The sequence below is a fragment of the Colossoma macropomum genome, unplaced genomic scaffold (assembly GCF_904425465.1).
Source record: "Colossoma macropomum unplaced genomic scaffold, Colossoma_macropomum, whole genome shotgun sequence".
Taxonomy (NCBI): Eukaryota; Metazoa; Chordata; class Actinopteri; order Characiformes; family Serrasalmidae; genus Colossoma; species Colossoma macropomum.
Genome location: NW_023494806.1, coordinates 5,510,462 through 5,536,253, shown reverse-complemented (window position 1 = coordinate 5,536,253; position 25,792 = coordinate 5,510,462).

Below are 25,792 nucleotides of genomic sequence, written 5' to 3'. Positions count from 1 at the left end.
TCCTCAACTCTAAACCTACTCCTACACCTAACTCTAATCTTCTCTTCAACCATAAACCTAGACCTACTCCTAAACCTCACCCTAACCTTATCCTCAACTCTAAACCTACTCCTACACCTAACCCTAACCTTCTTTTCAACCCTAAACCTAGACCTACTCCTAAACCTCACCCTAACCTTATCTTCAACCCTAAACATCAACCTAACCTTCTCTTCAACTCTAAACCTAGACCTACTCCTAAACCTCACCCTAACTTTATCTTCAACCCTAAACCTCACCCTAACCTTATCCTCAACTCTAAACCTACTCCTACACCTAACTCTAATCTTCTCTTCAACCCTAAACCTAGACCTACTCCTAACCCTAACCTTCTCTTCAACCCTAAACCTCACCCTAACCTTATCTTCAACCCTAAACCTCATCCTAACCTTATCTTCAACCCTAAACCTAGACCTACTCCTAAACTTAACTCTAACCTTATGTTCAACTCTAAACCTACTCCTACACCTAACCCTAACCTTCTTTTCAACCCTAAACCTAGACCTACTCCTAAAACTCATCCTAACCTTATCTTCAACGCTAAACCTCACCCTAACCTTATCCTCAACCCTAAACCTAGACCTACTCCTAAACTTAACTCTAACCTTATGTTCAACTCTAAACCTACTGCTACACCTAACTCTAATCTTCTCTTCAACCCTAAACCTAGACCTGCTCCTAAACCTAACCCTGAGTATTTGTAGGTCATCTTTCAGGAACCTTCAAAATAACGTGTGACTCTTTTGTTCAAAATGGTAGTTTGACACAAACTTGGATCACCTTATTTACATATCAAAAGAAATGCAACAGAACTGAGACATCATATGATTCATGAAGAAGCAGATCAAACAGCAGAAATGGCCACATTTTTGCATCAGCCTTAAAATGATTCAATTCCATTTACCAGGTTTAGATACGTCACCTGCATCAGACACATCACCTGTGCTCAATACAGTACAACTCTGCTATATCCAACACAGACAACATATCGCCCTAAAGCAGTAGTTTGTGGCACAAATTGAATATAAATCTCTGAATTTTCATCTGTTTCTTTGTTTATATACCAATATGATGCCATACCTTAAAGGCTTAAATTCCATCAGCAGCATTTAATGAAGGATTGATTAGATAAACTAGGTATTGCATGGAAACTGTAAATTCTGGGCTTCCTTGATGGATATTAAGCTAACACACTAACTAGGTAAAATCACAACGTATTATTTGTATTTATTCGAATGTTGGTCAGATGCCTGATGTGTTTGCACAGTTGTTGTTATTATTATTATTTAATACACACACACGTTTGTCTTGCTATACATATGAGGACGTCCATAGGTTTCTATTGATTGGTGTTTACTGTAGCTAAATAATACTACACCTAAACCTAACCTTAACCTCATTATCCAAAAGGCAATTTTTCTGCTCTTTTAGTTTACAAATAAAAAAAATTGTGGTGAAAACACATGCTCAAGTGAGGACCAGCAAGATGTCCTCACTTGAGCAAAAATTTCATATAGTCCTATCATAGCGAGGACATGGGGTCCTCACAAGTATAGCACTACAACACACACACATACACTTCATTACTACTGAAGACGTCCATTGATTTCTATTGATTTTTCACCTAAACCTAACGTTAACCTTAACCTCAGTATCCAAAAGACAACTTTTCGTCGCACTTTTAGTTTTTCAAGAAAACAGTAATTAGTGGTGAAAACCAGCAAAATGCCCTCACTAGAGCAAAATGTCATCATGTCTTGTGAGGACATGTAGTCCTTACAAGGATAACAAGAAACACACACATTTTTTGCATCATTCTCTCTGACACGCATACACACACAAGCAGTTTGTTACTCTTGCCAGTGTTCTTCACATGCTCTGTCTACATGCTTTACATAAACACACATTCACATTCCACAAGCACACATAATGAAAAGACACCATTCCTGTCTGACTGCTTATTGTGCTGTGTTCAAGACATAAAAGGCGAAAGCCTCTGAAAGTTCCATCACCTGTGTTGGATCAGTCACCTGTGTCGGACAATATGATCACCTATCCCCTATTAGATAAATCATCTCCATTCGATGCATCACCTGTATTTCATATCACTTGTGTTCGGTAGATCACCTGTGTTAGATATATCGTCTGTGTTAGCTATGTCACCTGTGTAAGATACCACCTGCGTTAGTTTCATCACCTATGTAAGATGCATCACCTGTGTCAAATATATTGCCTGTTAGATATGTATCACCTATGTAAGATATATATATATATATATATATATATATATATATATATATATATATATATATAATATATATATATATATATATATATATATATATATATATCTCATATTTTAGCTTTGTCACCTTTTGGTATAGATATCACCTGTGTAAGATATATTACCTGGGTTAGATGAATCACCTGTGTAAAATACATTGCCCATGTTAGATATGTATCACTTATACAAGATATTTTACCTGTTAGATATATCACCTGTGTAAGATATATTACATGTTAGATATGCATCACCTATACAAGATGTCACCTGTGTTAGATATCACCTATGTAACACATTACCCATGTTAGATATATCACCTATACAAGATATATTACCTGTGTTAGATGTGTATCACCTATACAAGATATATTACCTGTGTTGGATATATCACCTATACAAGGTATATTACCTGTGTTAGATGTGTATCACCTATACAAGATACAGTACATGTTGGATATATTACCTATACAAGGTATATTACCTGTGTTGGATCATCTAGGTAAGATATTACCTGGGTTAGATATGTTACTGTGTAAGATATCAATCACCTTTATTACTTGTGTTTGATATGTCACCTATGTTAGATATATTACCTGTGTTAGACACGTCACTTGTTCCACTGAACCCTCTCGATCTGTGTCTATGCAGAAAGCAGTGGGGAATGCTGATGTAATGCTACACACACACACACACACACACACACACACACACACACACACACACACACACACACTCTTTCTCCTGGAGGGCCTCAGTCGATCCACACTGGCTTCCTGCCGCAATCGATAATATCTCACACACATTTGTCTGACGTTGACAAAAGCCGCGAGGCAGATTTAGCAGTCCATTAAACCGCCTGTCATATTTCTGAACGAGAGAGAGAGAGAGAGAGAGAGAGAACAAGTTAAAGTAGAAGAAAGCGCAGGAAAATGTCCAGAGAGAGAAAGCGGGTGAGCAGGAGTGAGATTGAATGTACACAAGCATTATAGTAATAATATAATAATAATTTTATATCATTGCTGTCGCCCATAAACCTTATATATCCATTTATGTTTTTACTTTTTTGCGCAGTTTGAAAACCTGGTTTTACCCTGGTTAGTCTGGTTTTGAGCTCGGCTTTCTGGTGGCCGGTTGGTATTGCTGACTGGACGTTAAAATGTCCGGTTGAGTCTAAATCATTCAGATTAATGGTACATTGCAAATCCATAACGCTAATAATTGGTATAAAACATCATATAATGGATCAGATGGTGTGAAGAGGGCACTGCTCCCAAAGCTGAACTGAAATCTACCCTACCTTGCTTTGAAGTGACCTTGCTTGACTACTAAAAACCTGATTCAGTTCAGGTTACAAGTCAGGAATAAAGACGGGCCAAATGCTAAACTGAACAAATCTGTTTTTATTCTGGATGTAAAAACGCCTCTGAACTTGCTTTTCGGATTTTCCCTGGCACGCTGCGCACGGTAACATGCAGAATGACTCTGCACTCAGACTTTAATGGATTTCTTTTTCTTGCGTCCAGATTTTTCACAGTGATTAATAATGCTGGCCATTGACTGAGACCGCTCATGAAACTTCGTAATTAATCATAAACAAATGACCAATTAATGGCCCTGGTGACTGCGGGTCCGCTGCTCTCTTTGGGCTCCTGGAGTGGAAAGCCGCTCCGAAGTCTCTCTGCAGTAGGAAAAAAAAGGAGAAAAGAAAAAAGAAGTGGTGGAATCATAAATCACATTTCTGTAAACAGCGTTGACGTGGAGCCTGATCTGAATTTCGATATACATTTGAGTCAACCTGGACTGAAATATGAGTCACACTGTTTGTGTGTCTCTCTCTCTCTCTCTCTCTCTCTCAATTCAATTCAATTCAATGTTGCTTTATTGGCATGACAAATATTAACACTTGTATTGCCAAAGCTTTTGTTGGGAGATTAAGAACAAAGTACAACATATACAAAAAGCAGTAACAGATATAAAGCAGTAACAGATATAAAGCAATAACAGATATAAAGCAATAACAGATATAAAGCAATAACAGATATAGCAGGTGTTATAATAATAATAATAATAATAATATAATAATAATAATAATAATAATAATAATAAGCAGAATGTATGTGTTTATAGGTGTGAATCTCTGACATGGTGTGGTCACTCACTGTCCCTCAGAGTGTGGCAGGTGTGAACGTACTGCGCTGCCAGTGTGCAGAACTCTTTATATTCTCCTAGAACGTACGGCAGCTTCTCTGTGGGGGGAAGATTTTCGAATACAGGACATGTTTTGGTGATTTTACTGAAGAATTCTGTTCTAATCTGAGTAAATTTGGTACATTCAGTCAGAAAGTGCAGCTCTGTCTCAGGCCTATTCTGCTGGCACTGCTGGCACAGTCTTTCCTCTTTTGGTAGCCAAGATTTCCTGTGTCTGCCCGTCTCTATGGCCAGACGGTGCTGACTGAGTCTGTACTTCGTCAAGGTGGACCTCAGTTTAGGGTCAGTCAGTGTGCTCAGGTAATCTGCTCTCTCTCTCTCTCTCTCTCTCTCTCTCTCTCTCTCTCTCTCTCTCTCTCTCTCTCTCTCCCATTTTTCTTTCTCATTCTCTTTTAACTATCTCTTCCTTCTCTCTCTCTCTGTCTGTCTGTCTGTCTGTCTCTCCCCCTCTCCCTTTTTCCCATTTTTCTTTTTCTTTCTCATTCTCTTGCATTCTCTTTTAACTATCTCTTCTTTCTCTCTCTCTCTCCCTCCCTCTCTCTCTCTCTCTCTCTCTCTCTCCCTCTCTCTCTCCCATTTTTCTTTCTCATTCTCTTGCATTCTCTTTTAACTATATCTTCCTTCTCTCTCTCTCTCTCTCTCTCTCTCTCTCTCTCTCTCTCTCTCTCTCTCTCTCTCTCTCTCTCCCCCATTTTTCTTTCTCATTCTCTTTTAACTATCTCTTCCTTCTCTCTCTCTCTGTCTGTCTGTCTGTCTGTCTGTCTCTCCCCCTCTCCCTTTTTCCCATTTTTCTTTTTCTTTCTCATTCTCTTGCATTCTCTTTTAACTATCTCTTCTTTCTCTCTCTCTCTCTCTCTCCCTCTCTCTCTCTCCCTCTCTCTCTCTCTCTCTCTCCCATTTTTCTTTCTCATTCTCTTGCATTCTCTTTTAACTATATCTTCCTTCTTTCTCTCTCTCTCTCTCTCTCTCTCTCTCTCTCTCTCTCTCTCTCTCTCTCTCTCTGTCTGTCTGTCTCTCTCTCTCTCCCCCTCTCCCTTTTTCCCATTTTTCTTTTTCTTTCTCATTCTCTTGCATTCTCTTTTAACTATCTCTTCTCTCTCTCTCTCTCTCTCTCTCTCTCTCTCTCTCTCTCTCTCTCTCTCTCTGTCTCTCTCTCTCTTCTTTTTCTTTCTCATTCTCTTGCACTCTTTTAACTATCTCTTCCTTCTTTCTTTCACGCTCTCTCTTAGTCTCTCTCTTGGTCTGGCTCTCTCTCTCTCCCTCTCCCCCTCTCCCTTTTTTCACATTTTTCTTTTTCTTTCTCTTGCTTTCTTTCTCATTCTTTTTTTTTTGTCTCTCTCTCTCTCTCTCTCTCTCTCTCTCTCTCTCTCTCTCTCTCTCTCTCTCTCATATCACAGATTGTCCCCACATGCTGTCGTGTTAATTCAGTCTTTTGGTTCTGAATTACATCAGCAGCTCAGCGTGTGATGCTGCACAGATGCACATTCTCAGAGCTACAGTAGCTCTGTGGGATCTGACAGATCTTTTTAAGGAAATGTGCAAATGTGTACAATATACAAGACAGCTGAAGTCTTGGGCCCTCTGAGAAAATATGTAAAGCTATTTAGCTGGGCAGAGAGCATGTGTTTATTATTTAAAACTAAAGAGAAACTAAACATTCACCTTATGTTTTTACTGTATTTATTATTACTTATTGTTTATGGTTAAATGTGAAAAGTTGATGAACATTGTAAGGGATGAGGATCACAAAGGGTTTAGGTTCTGAATTGATAATAATGAAATGGTGTGTGTGTGTGTGTTTACGTGCCATTTTTCGACTGCAGTGAAGATGCAGTATGTGAAGATCAGGTTTATTTTGTGGTTTGAGGTTGAGATTTTTACATCAAAAGGTTTTTAATTCATATTTAGGTTGAATTTCATAGATACTTAACTGAATGTCAGTTGAATGCAAGGTGAACATCAGCAAAGCGCCTACAGTGGACCATCAAAATAAAATGTTGCTGTGAACCACATGACCCGCTGTGTCTGCATTACAGAATTGCTCTTTTGTTATTTTAGCATGACTGCAATGCTTCCGCCAATTTACAGGCGTGTTCGTGGTTCTCTGTTGCAGTCATCACCACCGGGGCCGCAACACGCAATAACGCTATCAACACCTCGCTCTGTTTTGGTTTCAGCGGGCTGCCCTGTCCTTGGCTGATGGTTAGCTCATGCTGTGCTGAGCTGAGCTTCCTTTGACATATCATGAGTTCATAAACTCTTTATGCTGAATTGACTTCTAATGAAACGCTACAGTGCTTGAGGTTTTTCCTGTGCACCGCAACACTGATGTTTACTGACCTCTGTTTGCAAATAATGTAATTATTTTGTTTCCATTTTTTGTGTTTACATTTTGTTTTTGTGTTCTCTGCTGTTCTCAAAAGGTGGACTAGGCTTTGGTATAAGCACCCACAAATCTGTAGGTTCTTTTAAGGACTTTAATGTTGGTCGTTGTCTTGTCTCCCAGACCTTTTACTCTTGCAATGATGGCCAGAAGAAGGTCATATGGTTCTTCGTTCTTCTGTAGTCAAATGTGTAATTTTGTCCGTTATCAACAATCTCATTTGTATATAATATAGACTTGTATATTATATACGAATGAGATGTAGTTGGTATAGCGTAGTGGGTAACACCAGCCTTCTGTGCTGTAGACTGGGGTTCAGTCCCCCATCTGGGCACTCCACACAATACCAGTAAGGGTCCATGGGCAAGACTCCTAACACTACCGTTGCCTACCTCTGTAAAATGATTTAATTGTAAGTCGCTCTGGATAAGAGCTTCGGCCAAATACCATAAATGTAAATATAGAATTTTGGTCTTTAGACTATTGTTGCCAAGCAACTATGTACAGCTGATGGAGGACAAGAACTCCTGTCACCCATCACTGTATATTACAGTAATTCTGCCAGAAAGACTCAGGAGGCAAAAGTGAAGGACAACTTTTTTATATCCTCAAAGGAATTTTACAAGTTGAAAGATAACAATTCAGTAGAAATGAGAGTCTTTGGTATACGCCCCATCCTCGGTCCAGGTCTTGGAGTGTCGAGACCCTAGCTGATCCTGGCAGGGGTGGGGCCTACCAGACAGGGGCAAACCTAGTGGTGGTGGGGTGGAAGGAGGGGAACGTCACACGTAGGCACCTAAAGGCAGCAGAATAGGTACGCAAGTATTCTTTTTAAAGACAGGTGTAGGACCGCGATTGGTCAGGAGTAATGAATGACGTAGCTTTAGAGTCTTCCTGGCAGAACTTTTGCTAAGGCTTCCATCTTTGTGAACTTAGTGGCATACAGTAATGAAATGACAGCAGCAGTGTTTAAGGACCTGAGTCAGGGGTCAGCAACATGCAGCTCTTTGACTGCCCTGTTGTGGCTCCACAGCAGAATTAGATTATTAGGTAAAAATAAAATAATCCTCCTTTGCAGTAAAATAAAGCTCTGCTGATCATTCAACACAGTTTTAACAGTAAACTGTCTTAAACACTGGAGTTAATGTAGAACCGCTTATTCACCCTTTAACCCTGAAGTTTGTCGCAAAGACTGCTGGTCACCATAGCAACAAGAGTCTTGCCTAGCTAGTAGCTAACGAGAAGGCAAAGAGAGAGATTTAAGATGAGCATCAATAATTTGGAGAAGAATGGACTTATTTGCATTTATAGTCACTCCAGCTGGTTTCCTGATACGTTTAATCTGCAACAGGAAACTGTCAAACAAAAAGTCGCAAAGCTGAAGTCAGCCTGTTGCTCAGATTTTCCCGTTCCACCTTAAATGGCGCAGCAGTTACATTCTGGCACCTCAGGCGCCATTGGTGGAATGTGAAAATTTGTACAAGAAACCGACGAATGAGAAGCGACTTCAGCCTCATAAAAATCAAGCATTGAGAGACATTTTACAAGAAACTGTTCTATTTTTGCTCCAGTTTCCTGCTGGAGATGCAAGAAAAGTGGCTATAGCTGAGCTAAAGCTTAAAACAGAGCAAGAGTAAGTCTGCATTTTCATTCATATTACATTTTTAGCCAGTACAAGTGCATTAGCACATACTGAGACACATTTACAGCCAGGATGGTAAAATGGACATAAAATGTGGCTCCCAAGGTGGTTTGATTTTTTTGTTGAAAGGACAAACTGGCTCTCTAACATTTGGGTGGCCGACCCCTGACCTACGTGGTAAGGTCTTGCTTATCAAATTACCAGAGCAACGATGGCGCTAATTTCCGCTATGCAATTTCTTTTGTTATGCTAGCATCAAGCTACTGCCTTGGGCAGATCTACCGAAAACACCGAGATTTGAAGTGTATAAGATGTGAAGTAGTAATATCATCGCTGTCGGAGCCCCTGACAATAGAACTGATCTAAAATGACTTTCTCCTGTTAAATTATTTTTAAGATATAAATATGCAAAGTTTTGTTCTGATAGTTTTATAGTTTATAATATTCTGACAACATTCAGTAAATGCTTAAGTTTAAAGCCTAACATGGAATATTAATTGTAGAGACGTTTAGCCTGTTGGCTATCGATTAGCCTGTTAAAGCTGCTATCTTTTAGCCCAGTTGTTAAGAAAATGTCTATCAGTAAAGTTGGTTGTCCATGTGAGCAGCTTAACAGTCCATTCACAGCACAGTGTTTATTTAATGGCACAGTAACACTGAACCCGGTTTTTGGAAATGTGGCTCAATCAAATAGATTTTAGGACCAGAACTTTCAGTTTTTTTTATTGTAAAACCACCTCAAGTCGAATTTTCCTCCCTAAACTGTAAAAATGTGCATTTCCTTTTTCTACACTCTAAAATGTGTAACGGAGATAAAACTGCAGGGATTTTGCCACTTTGGTGTTATCTCTCCTTCCCGAAGGTGGCCAGGCCTTTGCTTTCAGCACAGGATGACCACTGTCAGCAGGAGGCCCTGTTACCCAGATAATCACCACCCAAAGTCTGCTGATTTAGAGACGTTATTAATTGCCGTGGCCACAAGCCAGGAAGCCCAGCATCCATTAATCAGAGCCAGTGTGACTCGGAGAGAAAGAGCATCGTTCATGACCAACAAGCCACCGCTCACCCTCTTTCTCTCTTTCGTTGTCTCCCTCCATCCGTCCTTATCTCTCTAATCCCCACTCATCCTTTTCCTGTCTTCCTGAAGACAGATGAGGTGATACGTGTGAGCTCGCTGGAGAGCTAAAGGGGCAGCTGGGGGGAGCAGTTAGCCGTGTGCTAAAAATAGTTTTGGGGACAGATTTGAGAACGGAGGAAACAGGTGGAGTCCGACCTTAACAAAGCATCCTTCTCTCCTCTCCTCTCCTCTCCTCTCCTCTCCTCTCCTCTCCTATTGTCTTGTCTTCTCTTCTCTTCTCTCCGGTCCTATTGTCTTGTCTTCTCTTCTCTTCTCTCCGGTCCTCTTCTCTTCTGTCCTTTTCTCTTCTGTCTTCTCTTCTCTTCTCTTCTGTCCTTTTCTCTTCTGTCTTCTCTTCGCTTCTCTTCTCTTCTCTTCTCGTCTTCTCTTCTCTCGTCTTCGCTTCTCTTGTCTTCTCTTCTCGTCTTCTCTTCTGTCCTTTTCTCTTCTCTTCTGTCTTCTCTTCGCTTCGCTTCTCTTCTCTTGCCTTCTCTCCTGTCCTCTTGTCTTCTCTTCTCGTCTTCTCTTCTGTTCTCATCTCTTTTCTTCTCTTCTCTTCTTATTTCCTTCTCTTCTCTCCTCTCCTCCAGCTGCAGGGTGCTAATGAGCTGAAGGAGTCCCGTATTGAATCCTTCACTCATCAGCTCGCCCACTCCTGCCCTCAGATCACAGCCTCTCCTGCCCTTTTCCCACTACCTGACCATTAGCTCCATTCACAGCTGCTGCAGGATCTCTAATAAACCTGTAGACCTGAAAGGGGAAGTCCACCCAAAACCCTTTTTTGCCCTTTCCAGTGTTCTTTGGAGACAGGGCAAACAATATGGACATAAATATTCCCTTTACATCTTTGATTGGCTTTCAAAACCCAGAAAACACATAAGGCTTTCCTGTAATAGAGCACTTAATGGGCAATAAGTTGTACAATGGACAATAATGGAGTACAATAAGTTCAGTAATATATAATATCAGTTCAGCAGTCTCATCATAATGTGGCATAACAGGTGCTACAATTCAAAGGTATGGAAATGTTTCACTTTCTCATCTCTAACACTTTTAAAGCAAGCAACTCCTAGTCAAATTTTGGTGAAGCTTTCCCTCAAGCAGACTCTGCTCCAGATGGACCTCCTCATGGCTGAAGGAGATCCTTGTTTTGGGGTTAAGTGACAGGGGGCTCTTATTCTCAGCTGTCTATGAGGCAGATGGGGACCATCCAGTCACACTGAGCCACTGGATCTGTAAAGGAGCTGAAGGAAGATGGTAAAGAGTTTCCTGTAGACTTAACAAGTGTTGCCAGGGCTTTAGGTCAGCACCTGCAGGTCTACCATATGTCCTCAAAGAGTCTTCAAACATAGCTTTAATACTGGCCACTGACTTTATCTCACCAATCTGTCCTGTGTATGTTCAAAGTTCCACCTGTTTATGTACATTTCATCCATGTCTCCTTTGACTTCATTATCCACAGTCTCCTTCTGTTGTTTCATTCTATTGGCAGTAATGGAGATTATACAAGCTGAGTGTGTGCAGTTGAGTACTGGGGTCAGAAATTGGTGCATCTTAACCCGTTAAATGGCCAGGGCGTGTTGGCGGGCCCAAAGTTTTATTACACACTTCTATAATCTAAGATTAACTCAACCAGTTTGCATTGAAGTACCTGTAGTAACTGAATAAAAAGGTATGTAATAAGCCTGGGATTTTAAGGGGTTAAAGTAGCTGAATTCACTCACTAGAGGGGTTGTCTGGATACTTTTGGTGTATTAAAATACGTTGGTGAATCAATAATGACACTCAAGATTCTTCCTCATGGTCTTAGGCAGTTTTTCCTTTTGAGTTTTGGTTCTTTTTTAGTGGTTCTTCAAGGTTTTAGGATATTTTTCTTTTTTTAATCTCGTTTCTTTTTACTGGTTCTTTAGGCTCTTAGGGCTTTTCCATTTGAGTCTTGGTTACTCTCAGTGGGTTCTCCTCATGCTTTTAGGGAGTTTTCGCTTTTGAGTCTTGGTTCATTTTAGAGTTTTTGAGGGTTGTTGGAACTGCAGGGGTGAGTGGGCTTCATTTTTCAAAGAACTGGGGCAATGACCCACCACTTTCTGATTGAGTTCAGGACATTTATATGAAAAGAGTCTGTTTTTTAAACATTTTTATGAAGGTCCGCACAATGAGAGAATTCAACACCAGAGCTCACTTCCTTCAGTGCACAGCAGCGCTGCATTGCCTGCTTTAACATTCTACACTTTATAAACACTCATCCGTCCTGCAGCACAAGTTGCTGTTAATAAGAGCAGACGAGCAATAAAATAACAGCGAAAGTTTGCTTCCGATTTTGTCATGAGTCACTGAACATATTTTCAGCCAAGCATCAGCCACCTGATTTACCCATTTCAGTGTAACCAGTCATAAAGAAGCAGATATCAAGTAAAGGTTTATATTGTTTCTTTAATTGTTCACATTGATGATGAGCATCTCTTAAAAATGCAGCTATTTTGTGTGCAATAATTTCAATGTTCTCATCTCTTGAGCACTTTATCACTATTGACCCGTCTATGTCTGTCTATGCTGTCTAGTATGTTTTTGTGCCTTTGTCTGTTATATTTGTTATATTTGCACGTCAAAGCTGGAGAAAGACAAGTTCATTCAGCTGTGCACTCTATTGTTGTATAGTGTGAATGACAAAGGTCACTTTGACTTTGACCCTACTTTCATGGTGGTAAATGTGAGAGTAACAGGGCATTTGCGTCCCCCCAAAATTTCTGACCAATAAAGAGACAAACACCTACATGTATAAATTGGTGCACTTTATTCATTGCGGTGTGAACCGAACCAAATAAAGATACGTCCTCACACAAACTCTGGTGTGGACTTCCGAAAACTGGGTATGAAAACGGCCTGACCAGTAGATTTTGCTATCTGAGGCCGAAAAGGGTCAAAAACAATGACGCTGCTCATCAATAGATTTATAGAGATGTGCTATTAGTTGTGGAAACTAAGTTAATATGGAAACAAGAAGTTTTGCCCCACCACTTTTGGAAGTGAGGCCCCACCCCTAAGTGCTCTTAGGGAGATTTCCCTCATGGTGATGGTCATTAGGGTGCTAGACTTGTAACTTTCTTCATGACCATCCCTGCAGTCCATAAATTAATATTTTTAATAAACCTATTCAGAGCAAAATTTTAGTTTGCATGAAAAAGAGCAACATTTACATGGATTCAAACCTCAGTCACTTCAACTTCTTGGTTCCATTTTTTACAGTACCCAAGTTTACATGTAGCCAAATAATCCGTTAATTATCTGACTAATAGCTCAATCAGAATGAAATGCGTCCATGTAAACACTTCAATCGGGCTAGACTAGTCTAATCTGACTGAATGAGGTGGGTAATCCTGTAAATAATCCGTTAAATAGAAGAATAATATCCGTGTAAACGTCTGCATCTGATTACATTCCCTTTAAGTTTAAGTCCGTTCTGATCTTGTTCGTCACGTCACAGTGAAAGTTTATACCGTTCAACATGGCGGAGCAGAAACTGGTCTGCAGAGGAGATGAAGTTTATGCTCTGATCTTTAAAAGACGACGATGGGACGGACGTCCAGCTTATGTGTCTCAGAACACGACGTCTTCCTCTCGGCCTTCTTTAATAAGGACATGTGAAGGACGTTTTCCTGAGTCTGACATCATTTTAAAGCAGTTAAAAATACAATCACTGCTCACTGCTGCTCATCTCACTCTGACTGGACTCACGTGATGCTCGTTGTCATGGTAACGTCGAAGTCTTAATCTATAATCAGAATGTATTTAATCCGATTGGCAAAAATCTTTGCATGTCAACACAGCCAGTGTAGTGTACACCCAAAGATGGTTCCTTAAGGGTTTTTTTAGTAAAGGAAATATAGAGCTATACCAAACTATGAACGCTCAGAGCCCTTTGCATGAGTAAAGTCAGTGCGTCATGCAAATTGATGGAGAATGTGCTGTATATGGTTCTATGTAGAACCTTTTTGAAAAGGGTTCTATATAGCACCCAAACAGTTTTTCTATTGGAACAGTAAAAGAAGGGGAGCCATTTAAAACCCTTTTCAAAAAGGTTCTTTATAAAACCACATACAGCACATTCTCCACCTATCTAAAGAACCCTTTATTCATGCAAAGGGTCCTTTGTGTGTTCACGGTTCTTCACAGAACCATTTTCTTTGCTAAGGAACCCTTGAATAACCGTCTTTTTTAAGAGTGTTGATGAGAAGTTGTGGAAGCTTGATGAGCAGGAGGTGCAGTTCCTACATTATTGATGATATTTCCTAATTCCTTATCTGACTAATCTCCACTCTCTTTACATACGCAGCGCTGGAGCGAAGCCCAGCACAACCAACAGGCGTCAAAACACAATTACGCAGGAGTCTCATTGTGCTGCCTCACAAACAGCAACAAAGCCTGGCAGAGGAACACGTGTCGGTGCATCCTGAGGGTGTATTGTGCGTCTGGATCGCATAGTAATGAAACGTCTATCGGTGGCTTCCACGGCCTTTTTGAAGCGGAGCGTCTGCTGGCCTGGAGCTTCAGTTTGTTATGCTTGCGAATATGTGAGCTATTCAAAAGGAAGGAGGAGTGTATTCTCTGCTAATTAAGATAAGACTCGCATTGTTTTCTTTTCAGCACATCCCTTTATTTAAGATGGAGTGATAGAGAGAGAGAGAGAGAGAGAGAGAGAGAGAGAGAGAGAGAGACTATACAGCTCTTGGAGAACCGTGAAAAGAAGTCACACAAGGTTTGGCAGAAGTCCTTTTCTCATTCAAATTCAAATGCCTTTATTATATCAATTGTAATTAACAACTGTTTAACACCTGATGTTTAATCTAATCATCACTGTCAAATCAAAACATGATTTTCATATCATTTGAATAGAAATGGCTGAGAATTACTTGAAGTACAATCTTGTTCCATTAACATATCAAACTTGGGCCCAATCCCATTTCACCCCTCACCCCTACCACTTGGCCCTTAGCCCTCCGTTTTGCGAGTTCATTCAAATAATCCCCCCCCCCTTTTGAAAGCATAAGATGTCCGAAATGTGACTAAAGCCCAGCAGTGAGGAGCTGAACTTTACCCTCCTCTGCTGTCACTGCAGACTGGCAGTGTCGCCTACAGAGCAGCGCTGGTAGCTGTTAATGAAGTAATGCTCTTTTTATTTGAGGGTCCCATTTCATAGGGAAGATTTCAACCACTACCCCTCATAACTCAGTTCCAAGGAGCAAGGAGACACTTGAAAACAAGGGGTGTTTCATGGGTATATCTGACGGTGCCAATACATTTTTTATTTTTTATTTTTTTTTCTTTTAAAACATGTACAAAACATATGAGTTGGGACTAAATCTATCTGCATTACCATTACATTGTTTTCTATATGGTTGCAAATGAAATGAATTATACATTGCACAATAACCCAGAGTCATAAACATTCTGTTCTTCTGGAGAACATAAATACATCAAACATCAATTTGAAATAAATAAACTGGATCAATTGTTCAAGGATGAAACAGTTGCAAAAGATTGAACTACCTCAAATTACATTATTGATTTGTCAGAGTGAGTTAACTGGTCCTCTACAGAGAAAACACTTTTCTCACATTTTCTCTTAATTTTAGTGCACAATTTCTATTTATTTGCTGAGTTTAAGATACTGGGGAAAAATGGTGATGCTTTATTATAAGTGGTCCTTTAAGATGAAACAAACTCTCCATGGACTCGGTGGACAGTAATATGTCAAAAAAAATATGAGGGTTAGGATTTGGGTTGAGGTTAGGGTGAGAATTAGGGTGAGGGTTAGGTTGAGGTTAAGGTTAGGGTTAGTATTAGGTTTTGGGTTGAGGAAGTTAGGGTGAGGGTTAGGATTAGGTGTTGGGTTGAGGTTTTGCATAATGAAAGTAACATTAACAATACATCAACTTAATGTAAGTTGAAATAAGTTAACATGAGAAGGTCTTATGAGTGACGATACTGGGGAAATCTCTCTCTGTCTCTGTCTCTCTCTGTCTCTCTCTGTCTCTCTCTCTGTCTCTGTCTCTCTCTCTGTCTCTCTCTCTCTCTCTCTCTCTCTCTCTCTCTCTCTCTTCAAGCTGGTTTATCTGTCCACATATCTTCATTCTCCTCCTCACACCTGTTGATAAAAGACATCCTCTCCGAAACCCGACACCTGTCATCACCCCGACCGGTCTTGTGCCGCTGTGCTCTGAAGTGACAGATATTTTAGACCTGTCTCTGTTTCTATTTCTCTCTCTTTCTTTTACTCTTTTCTGTCTGCTTCTTTCTTTCTTTTTCTTTTTCTTTTTCTCCCCATCTCTCACTCTCTTTTCATCTCTCCACCTCCCCAACTATTGCTCTTTCTTTCTGTCTCTCTTTCTCTCTGTCTTTCTCTCTATTCTTTTACTCCTTTCTTTCTGTCTTTTTCTTTCTCTCTCTCTCCCTCTCTGCATTTTTTGCTTGCTTGCTCTCTCTCTCTGGCTCTCTATACTCCTTTTCTATCTGCTTCTGCCTCTTCGTTTCTCTTTTTCTATTTCCCCATATCTTGCTTCCCCATATCTATCTCTCTCTCTCTCTCTCTCTCTCTCTCTCTCTCTCTCTCTCTCTCTCTCTCTCTCTCTCTCTGTTTCTATTTCCTATTCCACTTTAAACATGTGATGAGATGAGCACAGAAGGTGCTGTGAACAATGGTGGAGATGATTGACTCCACACTCAGTCTTCAGTGTAGTGTAGGTGAGAGAAGGCGGTGGGAGTGGTGTGGGTGTGGTGGGTCGTCTCTCTGAGATGAGAATGGAGGATGGAGATAAGGAGCTGATGGTCAGGCTAAGAGCGAGTGCCGGCCGCTGATGGACATCTTCCTAAAGGGAGAATCGGGCTTTTATGACTTCAGACACGTCTACATCCTTTGTTTATCTGTGTTGATGAAACACATTTGTTGATTTTCCAAAACATGTAATTTGATCAGGGAGGAGGACCAAACTTTTGCACACGACAGTGGCAGATTGTGGTTCAGATTCCTGCCTGGGTGAGAAAACAACACCTTAGCAGTAAGAGTCCTTGGGCTAATGTTACATTCGCCTCTAACAAGTCGTGCTAGATAAGAGTCTGTCTGCCAAATGCATAAGTGTACATGATATTGTGGTGTCAGTGTAGCATAAGACACAGAGCGGCCGTGATTCTGCTGTGAGAAGTGCTCTTTTATTAAACGCCAGGCAGAAACCACATACAAACACAGCCGCGGAGCAGGCAGGTCACTGCTAGCTATGCAGTTCCATTCCGCAGTAAACACAGCCCACTCTAACCAAGCCCACTCTTCAACAAAGAATAACTCAAATGCACACAATGTACCTTTAACTGACGAACAAACAACATTTAAACAATGTTTAAGTCCCTTTTTTGCAGAGTGCAAACTCCCATGAGCCTCTGGTGAAAGTCTTTGGTTTAGATTATTGACAGGGTCAAGATTATTTGATGTACTGAAGTTGAGGTTGGGGATAGAGTAAGTATAGAAGTGTTAAGTTTTGGGAGAAGTTAAGTAACACACTTTTGTCCAAAAGTTCGGAATAACTTGTCATGATTTATTAGACGTTATATTATAATTAAAAATATTATAACATTATACTTATAATGCCGCAGTAGATTTGATTTTATTTGTTAATTATAAATCATAGAATGTAGTTTTAAATATCAAACTAAACACCTAAATGGTCATTTTAGATGTTTTAATCTACATTTCAAATATTTTGGGAACACATAATTATACAGTAATCTATTTAGAATAATTTTGAATAAAGGTATCTTTTCAATATGATGTATATGTATGTGTTAAAATTAAAAATGAGATACTAATAATGTAAATGCCAATAGTAATTTAACAAATGATTGCATTTTTTCACCTTTGGTCATATACTGCATAGATAAATTAAGTCACTAATAAATGAGTGCGTTTACATGCACTTAATAATCTGATAACTGCAGAAAATCAGATTTTGTCAGTAATCTGAACAGCTCGTTTACATGGACTTGAGTAATCAGATAATGGAGAAACTCCAGGTCTACATGAGTCAGACAGTAATCAGATTTCTGCTTTGCAACCGGCCCATAAACTCATGACGTAAACGCAACGTGAACTCAAACTTTGTGCCACAGCTTAAAAAAACAATATCGTGCCACTTTACCTTAAAATATGAACATGCATCATGTAGAATATTTAAATCCCTGATTTCATCAAGCATGTTGGTTTCAGCGTCACTCAGTGTTTTGCTGTGTTTTTCTAGATGGGAGTATGCTGTTTGCATAACCAATTGAATAATCGGATAACTGCAGAAATCCTATTATGATCGGATTATTGAGTACATGTAAACGCACTCAGCGTTAAGGAATAGGTTAATTAGCTACTATCACTTAAGCAGTAGTTGATATCGGCTAGCTGCATTTACTCGATCACAAACTCAAGTAAAATATCAATGTGTTTGTATATTTCCGAAAATTGTATACTACTTCAAATGATAACACACGTTCACCTCCCATGTTTATCCACCAGACAGCTTTTACTCTTCTCTTTGGTCCGTTTTACCTTCTTTACATAGACTTAAAATTACATTATAAATAATTATTGTATAGGCAGAAATGTTTTGGTTAACCAAAACAAACTACCAACAGGACATAACACACTAAGTGAAAACTAGTCATGAATTAACGCAATTATTTGTTTGCTTAATGAAGCAAATCATTATTAATGTAGTATTTCATGTTTTAAAATGAACAAACATTAGTTAATGTTGGTTAGACAACACAATGTCAAAACTAACTAGTGCCATTGTTACTTTTCTACTTAAGATCATCTAATCATTATTACTGTGTTCAGGTTTACAAAAGCATTACTTAATGTTGGTTAGTCCACACTTACTGCACAGTGTAACACAATTTTATGCTCAAATGAACTGATTTTGAAACTTTCGAGCAATGATTCAAAAGCATTTACAGTTGAAGAAAAAGTGCTACTTTACAACTCTTATTCAAGGAAATGTGCTTTGTTCAGGTTCATAACAGTTCACTTGATTCCTTAACGGCCCCCTTTAGCATGTATGTATACTTTGTTGTGGTCACATACAAGACTGGGCAACCTGTACAGTTTGGTATTCCTGGTAGTGACCCCCCCCACCCCTCCACCACCCCCGCGCGCACACACTTTTGACTGCTGTCCTGAGCCTGCAGGCTGACAAATGGCCAGCGTGGCAGAAGATAAATGGCGCTGTGTTAGTGAGGGAGGTTCCAAACGCAGCTGGTGATTAATGCCAGTATCGGGTTGCCAGTTTGGGGTTTAACTCCTCTCTTCCAGCGGGACGGCGGTGGCCGTCATCTCTCTCTTTTTGCGCGGCTATCGGACGTGGCTGATGGATGGCACTGTTAGAGACCACCACTATTCGTATTGTCTCCCTTTTTCTTGCCAACTGCTGTCGTGTTTTTAGCCTGACTGGTATTTTTCCTCAGGCTTCATGTCCCAGGTCTTGGGATGCGTGTCATCTTTTTTTGTTTTTCTCAGGCTCTGGACTGAAGAGGAAGGGGTTGCCTGCAGACTCTGGAGGCAAAGACCAGCGTCTCCTGCGCCTGTTTTGTTTTGTCTGGCTTTGAAGCCCATGTTGTAACACAGAGAGAGAGACCGCCCAAGGTTTAAAAATAACAGTGGAGTTTTGTTTCCCTAAGTGGATGCCAGTTCATTTCTGATGTGGCATTGCCTGTAAAAAACGCAGTTTAAAATACACTCACGACATTGAAATAGAACACAAAGGGGGGATCGTTTTTAGCTCGTCTGGATCTCACCGTGTTTTTGGAGCCTGGCAGTGTGTTTTCAGCAGTTTTAATTTAACGTGAAACTAACTACAAGCCACAAGTTCCACTTAGTCTTGCTGAATGTTTACTAATCAATTCAGCTGTCCGTGCTTTGCCAACACAAACATCCTTTCATAGCAACTGTTGCCAGGTCGGACAAGCAGAATGTTAGCAAAAATCCCGTTGAACCTTAAATTTGGTTTGGAGTTTAGATTCGCTACGTAACGTTGAGTTTCCAGTTTAAAATGCTATGATGTTGTAGCTAATTGAAAATAAGCAGATTGGAAAGAACAACAAATTTGGCATTATGCTAACTTTAGTTTGACTAGGCAATAAGAACTACACCCAATCTGTCCTAACAGTGAGGGCGTTTACATGCACTCAATAATCTGATCATAATCGGACTTCTGCAGTTATCTGATTATTCAAACGGTCATGTAAACAGCACACTCTGGTTTCGGATATCAGATTAAGGTCTAGAAATCTGATTCAGAAATCTGATAGAGAGCTTGATTTTAGCTCAGTGATCAGATTTCTCAGTGCATCTGAACTCTTACTCTGATTTCTTTCGGATTTCTCAGTCTGCGTACTGGAAATAAGCAAGCAGTGTTGGTGCGAGACGATCTGAGCGATGGTGAAACCAACTACATGCCTGACGAAATGAAGGATTTGAATATTCATCTTCTAGATGTATGTTCATATTGAAAGTGGTGGAATTTTATTTATTTATTTTTTAAAAAGCTGCGGCATGAAGTTTGTTTTACACTGTGTCACATCGTCTTCTGTGAGTTTATTGGCTGGTTGCAAAGCAAAAATCTGATTACTGTCTGACTCGTAGACCTGGAGTTTCCCCATTATCTGATTACTCAAGTGCATGTAAACGCATTGATCGGATTACTGATAATCAGATTTTTTTTGCAGTTATCAGATTAAGTGCATGTAATCACACTCACTGTGACCTTCACATGCATACAAAAGAAATATCATTTAAGATTAATAACACGCTCTAAATGTAGATATTTTATATAAAATTAATATTTGTCAATGAGACTCAATGAGAAACGCACATTCAAAGTGTTAATTGCAGCTGTTATCCTCTTGAAAAATATGGTCAAAATTCAAACTTCTTGAAACTTTGACAAACAAATCGCTGGCCTCACTTTCTTCCAGCTGTGTAGGTTTGCCCTCCCTCCCCCCAAAAAAACTATGTATGATGATGGCTGTTAGCTGAGGTAACAATTAGCACTTAGCTTTCTCCTCCAAGCATGTTGAACTGTCCAATGAAGCAGTCTGAAAAGATGCATGTGTCCCAGGAAACACTCCCCTCCCAACTTGATAGCCTTGTGTGATGGGGGTAGAACTAGCAGTAGGTGATAACTGACCACAACAAAATTTATCTGAAAATGAAGTTAAAAATAAATAAATAAGAACATTTAAGTGCACATTGTGGTTTACAGTTTCTGTAAAGCTTGCTTAGCTCTGTAATTGTTACAGTTGACTGAAGCGTGGTTAGATCGGCTGTTGCTGCAGTGAGAGATATTTTCATTGTCACAGCTGAAAGGCTGTTTACATAAAACTTGGAAAGTTGTGCTGGTGAAGATATCCAGCAAAAGAATAAGAGAAATGGAGTGAGTTGAATGCCACAGTCAAAAGGAGTGTCTTCCTGATTTCTGTTGAGATAAACGAGCAGACACAACACACCGTGTTTATAGTTAGTTAGCTGGAAAGAAAGAACTAAACCTGGAGGCAAGAACTGTCCCTGCCAGGTTTGATGAGTTGGCACAGTTTAAAAGACTCATGCGCACACGCTCTTACGTTCTCTCTCAACATCCAACACTTATTTATACACTGTCATTAATAAGCAAATTAAAAAAAAAAACAAATTTTTTTATATGCAAATCTTTCTCTGTCTGACTTTCCTTCTTTCACACTCTCGCACTCTCTCACACTCTCTCTCTCTCTGGCTTAGAAAGGGAAAGTCACTGTTTCTGAGTTATGGCCTTGACCCAGGTGGTCTTCCTCAACCCTCAAACAAAAAAAACCCCACTGCCCACCCATTACTGAGAGAAATGTCCCTCTGGAGATTAACAGTAGACAAAACCAACCTCTCTCGCTCTCTCTCTTGCTCGCTCACTCGCTTGCTTTCTTACTTTATCTCATTGGTATGTTAGCTTGAGAGAGAGAGGGAGAGTGTGTGTGTGTGTGTGTGTGTGTGTGTGTGTGTGTGTGTGTGTGTGTGTGTGTGTGTCTCAAAATTGGCAAATTAATTTTAGTAAAATAGAGCAAACACATGCGTACAGTGCCTGGTGACTCACTCGTAGCCTTTTACCGTTTATCATCTGCTGTGACAGAGTGAGATTTCCAAATCGCATACACTGGAATTTACACAAGCAAACACATGTAGATCATGGAAGATCACCTGTGGTTAGAATTAGGAAATCATTTTCTTATGATTTCATTCATGGGAAATTGTTGCCCAGCGCCAGTAGTAATTCCTATGAATTTCTATGAATGTGACGTCACAACAGTGCAATCAAATGAACAACAGCTACAATGTCATTTTAGGGTTAGTATGAAGTATATACACTTTTTTTCCCTCCCTGTTATCTTCAAAGACCCCATAGTCTGCATTTTTATCTAAGTTTTTGTTTCTTGATTTTCCCTGATGTCTTCCTTCGGTCCTCTCTTTATTCCTCACAATCCCTTGTGCCTTTAAGACTGACGTATGTAAATAATCTTTGTTCTGATTAGCTCTATTGTGCTCTTTCAAAAAGCAATCTGAACTGAAAAACTTGGTCTAACGCTAACAAACCGCTGTAGGCCAAATAGGGAGTTAGATGTAAATGAGTTGGTTTTTTGTGGTCTAAAAAGTGAATTCAGAATAGGCTGTTGTTCAGTACTGGTTTCAGTACTGCTGCACTACATCATGCATTATTCACTGTTACATTTAGTACTGCAGCATTACCTTATTCAGTATTGGATTCAGTACTGCGGACCATGCATTATTTAGTACCAGATTTAAAACTGAAACACTGCATTATTCAGTATAAGGTTCAGTACTGCATCACTGCATTATTCAGAATAAGATAAAGTACTGAAGTGTTGAATTATTCAGGATTGGATTCAGTAATGTAGCATTGCATTAGTGTGTTGGATTCTTTACTGCAGCATTGCATTATTCCATATTTGATTCAGTACTGCAAACGTTGCATTATTCAATACTCGACATAATACTAAGATACTGCAGTATAAGGTTTAGTACTGCAAAATTGCATTATTCAATATAAGTTAAAATACTGAAGTGTTGAATCTGCCACTGAATAATTCAGTAATGTAATGTAGCATTGCATTATTCAATGTTGGATTCTCTACTGCAGCATTGCATTATTCAGTATTGCATTCTGTACTGCAAACGTTGCATTATTCAGTACTAGATTTAAAACACTGCTTTATTTAGTGTAAGGTTCAGCACTACAACATTGCTCTATTCAAAATAAGAAAGTACTGAAGGGTTGAATTATTCAGGGTTGGATTCAGTACTGTAGCATTGCATTATTCAGGGTTGGATTCAGTACTGTTGTACTGCGTTCATCGGTGTTGGATTTAGTACTGCAGCTTTGCGTTATTCAGTATTACAGTTATCTCACTCAGAATTGGATTCAGAGCTGCAGTACTGAATTATTCTCTATTGGATTCGATATCCTAGCATTGCAGTATTCAGTATTAACTGCAGTATTGCATTGTGCAGTATTGAGCTCAGTATTGCAGCTTTGTTTTACTCAATATTAGATTCAGTACTAAAGTACTCCTTAACTCAGTATTAGATTCACTACTGCAATATTGTTATTCAGTCCTGCAGCATTATTAAATATTGCAGCGTTGTGTTTTTCAGTGTTGGATTCAGTACTGCAGCATTGTGTTCTTCAGTACTAAATTCAGTGTTAGTTTTGCACAACACAGGGCCTTTAGGGGTTTAGGGGTGGGTGGTGGACTTTCACCTTGTTAGTCACTATTCATGCGTGTTGCCTGAGGCTAAATCAGTCACACGCCTTCAGTTTCCTCTCCGCTTACTGACCCCAGCTGATCTGTTCAGCAGAACCCGACACATCAGATGCTACTCATTCACTCATACGCTCCCCACTCACTTTGTTAGGCCCCTGTGCTTCCACTGTATAGGTGTACAATCACAGGCTGTAGTCCATCTTTTGCTGCAGTTTATCAGCTCCCCCTACCACATTCACCATTGGTCACTTTCTGACCAATGAACCGCTGTTGTCCAGCTTTGGGTGGTGGTCCATTCTTAACATGGCAGTAGCATTGGCATGCTAGAATGAGCTGGTTGTTTGGGCTACAGTCTCTAACTGTACACCAGCAAGGTGGGGCTACAAGGGAGGGGTTTCTGGTAAAGTGGCCAGGGATTTTCTTTGCTAAAATGAAAGAGAAAGACAAAGAGAAGTGGGGGGAAAGAGAGGGAGGGAGGGAGAGACAGTGAACAAACGAGTGGGGGAGAGGGGCAGAGAAATGACACACAAACCCTTCACATGAGCTACATTCTAATGTATGCAAGGAATGTACTGTTATTTATCATACAGAATATCCATCACCCAGCAGTCAGAGTCACTGGCTACATTCATTCTCATTCCTTCAACATTACTTCCTCTCTCTTTTGCACATGTCATTAGTTTTAATGTTTGTGTGTGTGTGTGTTATGATTGATGATGACTTTCTTTCTTTTGGGTTTGATTTAAAAAAAAAAATAATAATAATGTAACGCTCTATTTAAATCAGTTTTATGGGGGGGACTTTTGTGCATAAGTAGAAATTAATTATGAAAGGTAAAGCAATTGTCCAATAAAATAACTGCTATAAAACTCTATCAATCAGCAAATTTACTAAAAGAGACTCTAATTACAGAAAGTCTACAGTTACTTTGTGCTGGTGTGGTCAATCAAGCGGCTTATGTAGTAAGAAGTTCAATGCAAATGAAGGAAGATGCAAATTTGTAATTAACATATGCAGCACAATATAAACCACTGTTTGACTCTCAGGCTTTTTATACAGACGCTTGTTTTTGCCAGGTCAGAGAAAGTTCTTTTATCCATCTCTGTTTCAGGTTCAAATTGTACACTCAGAAATAAAGGTACGTAACTCTCTCTTGTCACTGGCCTCAAGGGTACTTCTCAGTACCTTTAGTCAGGGAACATAACTGCACCATAATCCACTGAAATTATATTTTCTAACCTGTACTGACTCCACACACCCTGTCCCGTTAAAACCACTGCTGTACTTTTTGATGGTACATTTACATTGTTTGTTCCTTGAGTGAAAAATGTACCTGAGCAGAATCTTTATTTGTAAGTGTATCTCGATAGGTCGAATTATGACTTATTTATCTGCAGTCATTGTCCCGTCACACACAGTGGGGCATTCACTCTAACTTTAATCTTCGGGTTATCAGGAGCTATAAAGTGTCAGTTTGAGATAAAATGATGAAGTGGTATTGACCAGATGTCCGTCTCTTGCTCTCTCTCCTCTCCCACATGCAACAGCCATCAGCCTATCAGCTTTGACACGAGTTCCTCAGACTGTCTTCTTCTGGAGTTCCATCAGTCTCTGCTCAGTCTTGACCATGACTCTGGTCTTATCAGCATCTGGCAGAAGCTCTTAAGCTTCCTCAGTCTCCTATGTACATAAGAGGAGACATATGTCGTCTGCAAAAGTTTGTTCACTCCTGGTTAAATTATGTTTAGTTCACACTTCTGCGCATTTAAATGCTCAGTTGGTTAATTACAGAATTTAACATATTGGGTTGAAGGTGGGATACAGTGTCACCTAGGCAGAGATTATGGCACATTTTATAGTTTTTAATATGCTAATTTCTATTTTTTTCTGTATTTATGCTCTATAATTAGCAGAATATGCCATATTTAAGTGTTTACCCTGTAGAGAATGTGCTTTTCACCTAGAGAATCTAGGAAACATTTTATTTGACCTCATGGACCTTGAGATTTGAAATGACACTAACACTTTCACTTTTCTGATACCAATATTGAAACCTTAAGTGCCAGCTGATATCCATTATTTTTCTTTTAACTAATAAGCTTTAAAATGAACATAGTATGCATCTAAATGTGGGCTATTGTGCTCAAACCACTCAAAAACACAGATTGGTTACAGGATTGGATCACAATTTTTTATTTTTTTTTTCCCCCCCATCCAGCCAGTGGTATAGCCAGTAAGCAAGCTCAGCTCTCACCATTGGGAGAAACAATGCATCAAGTT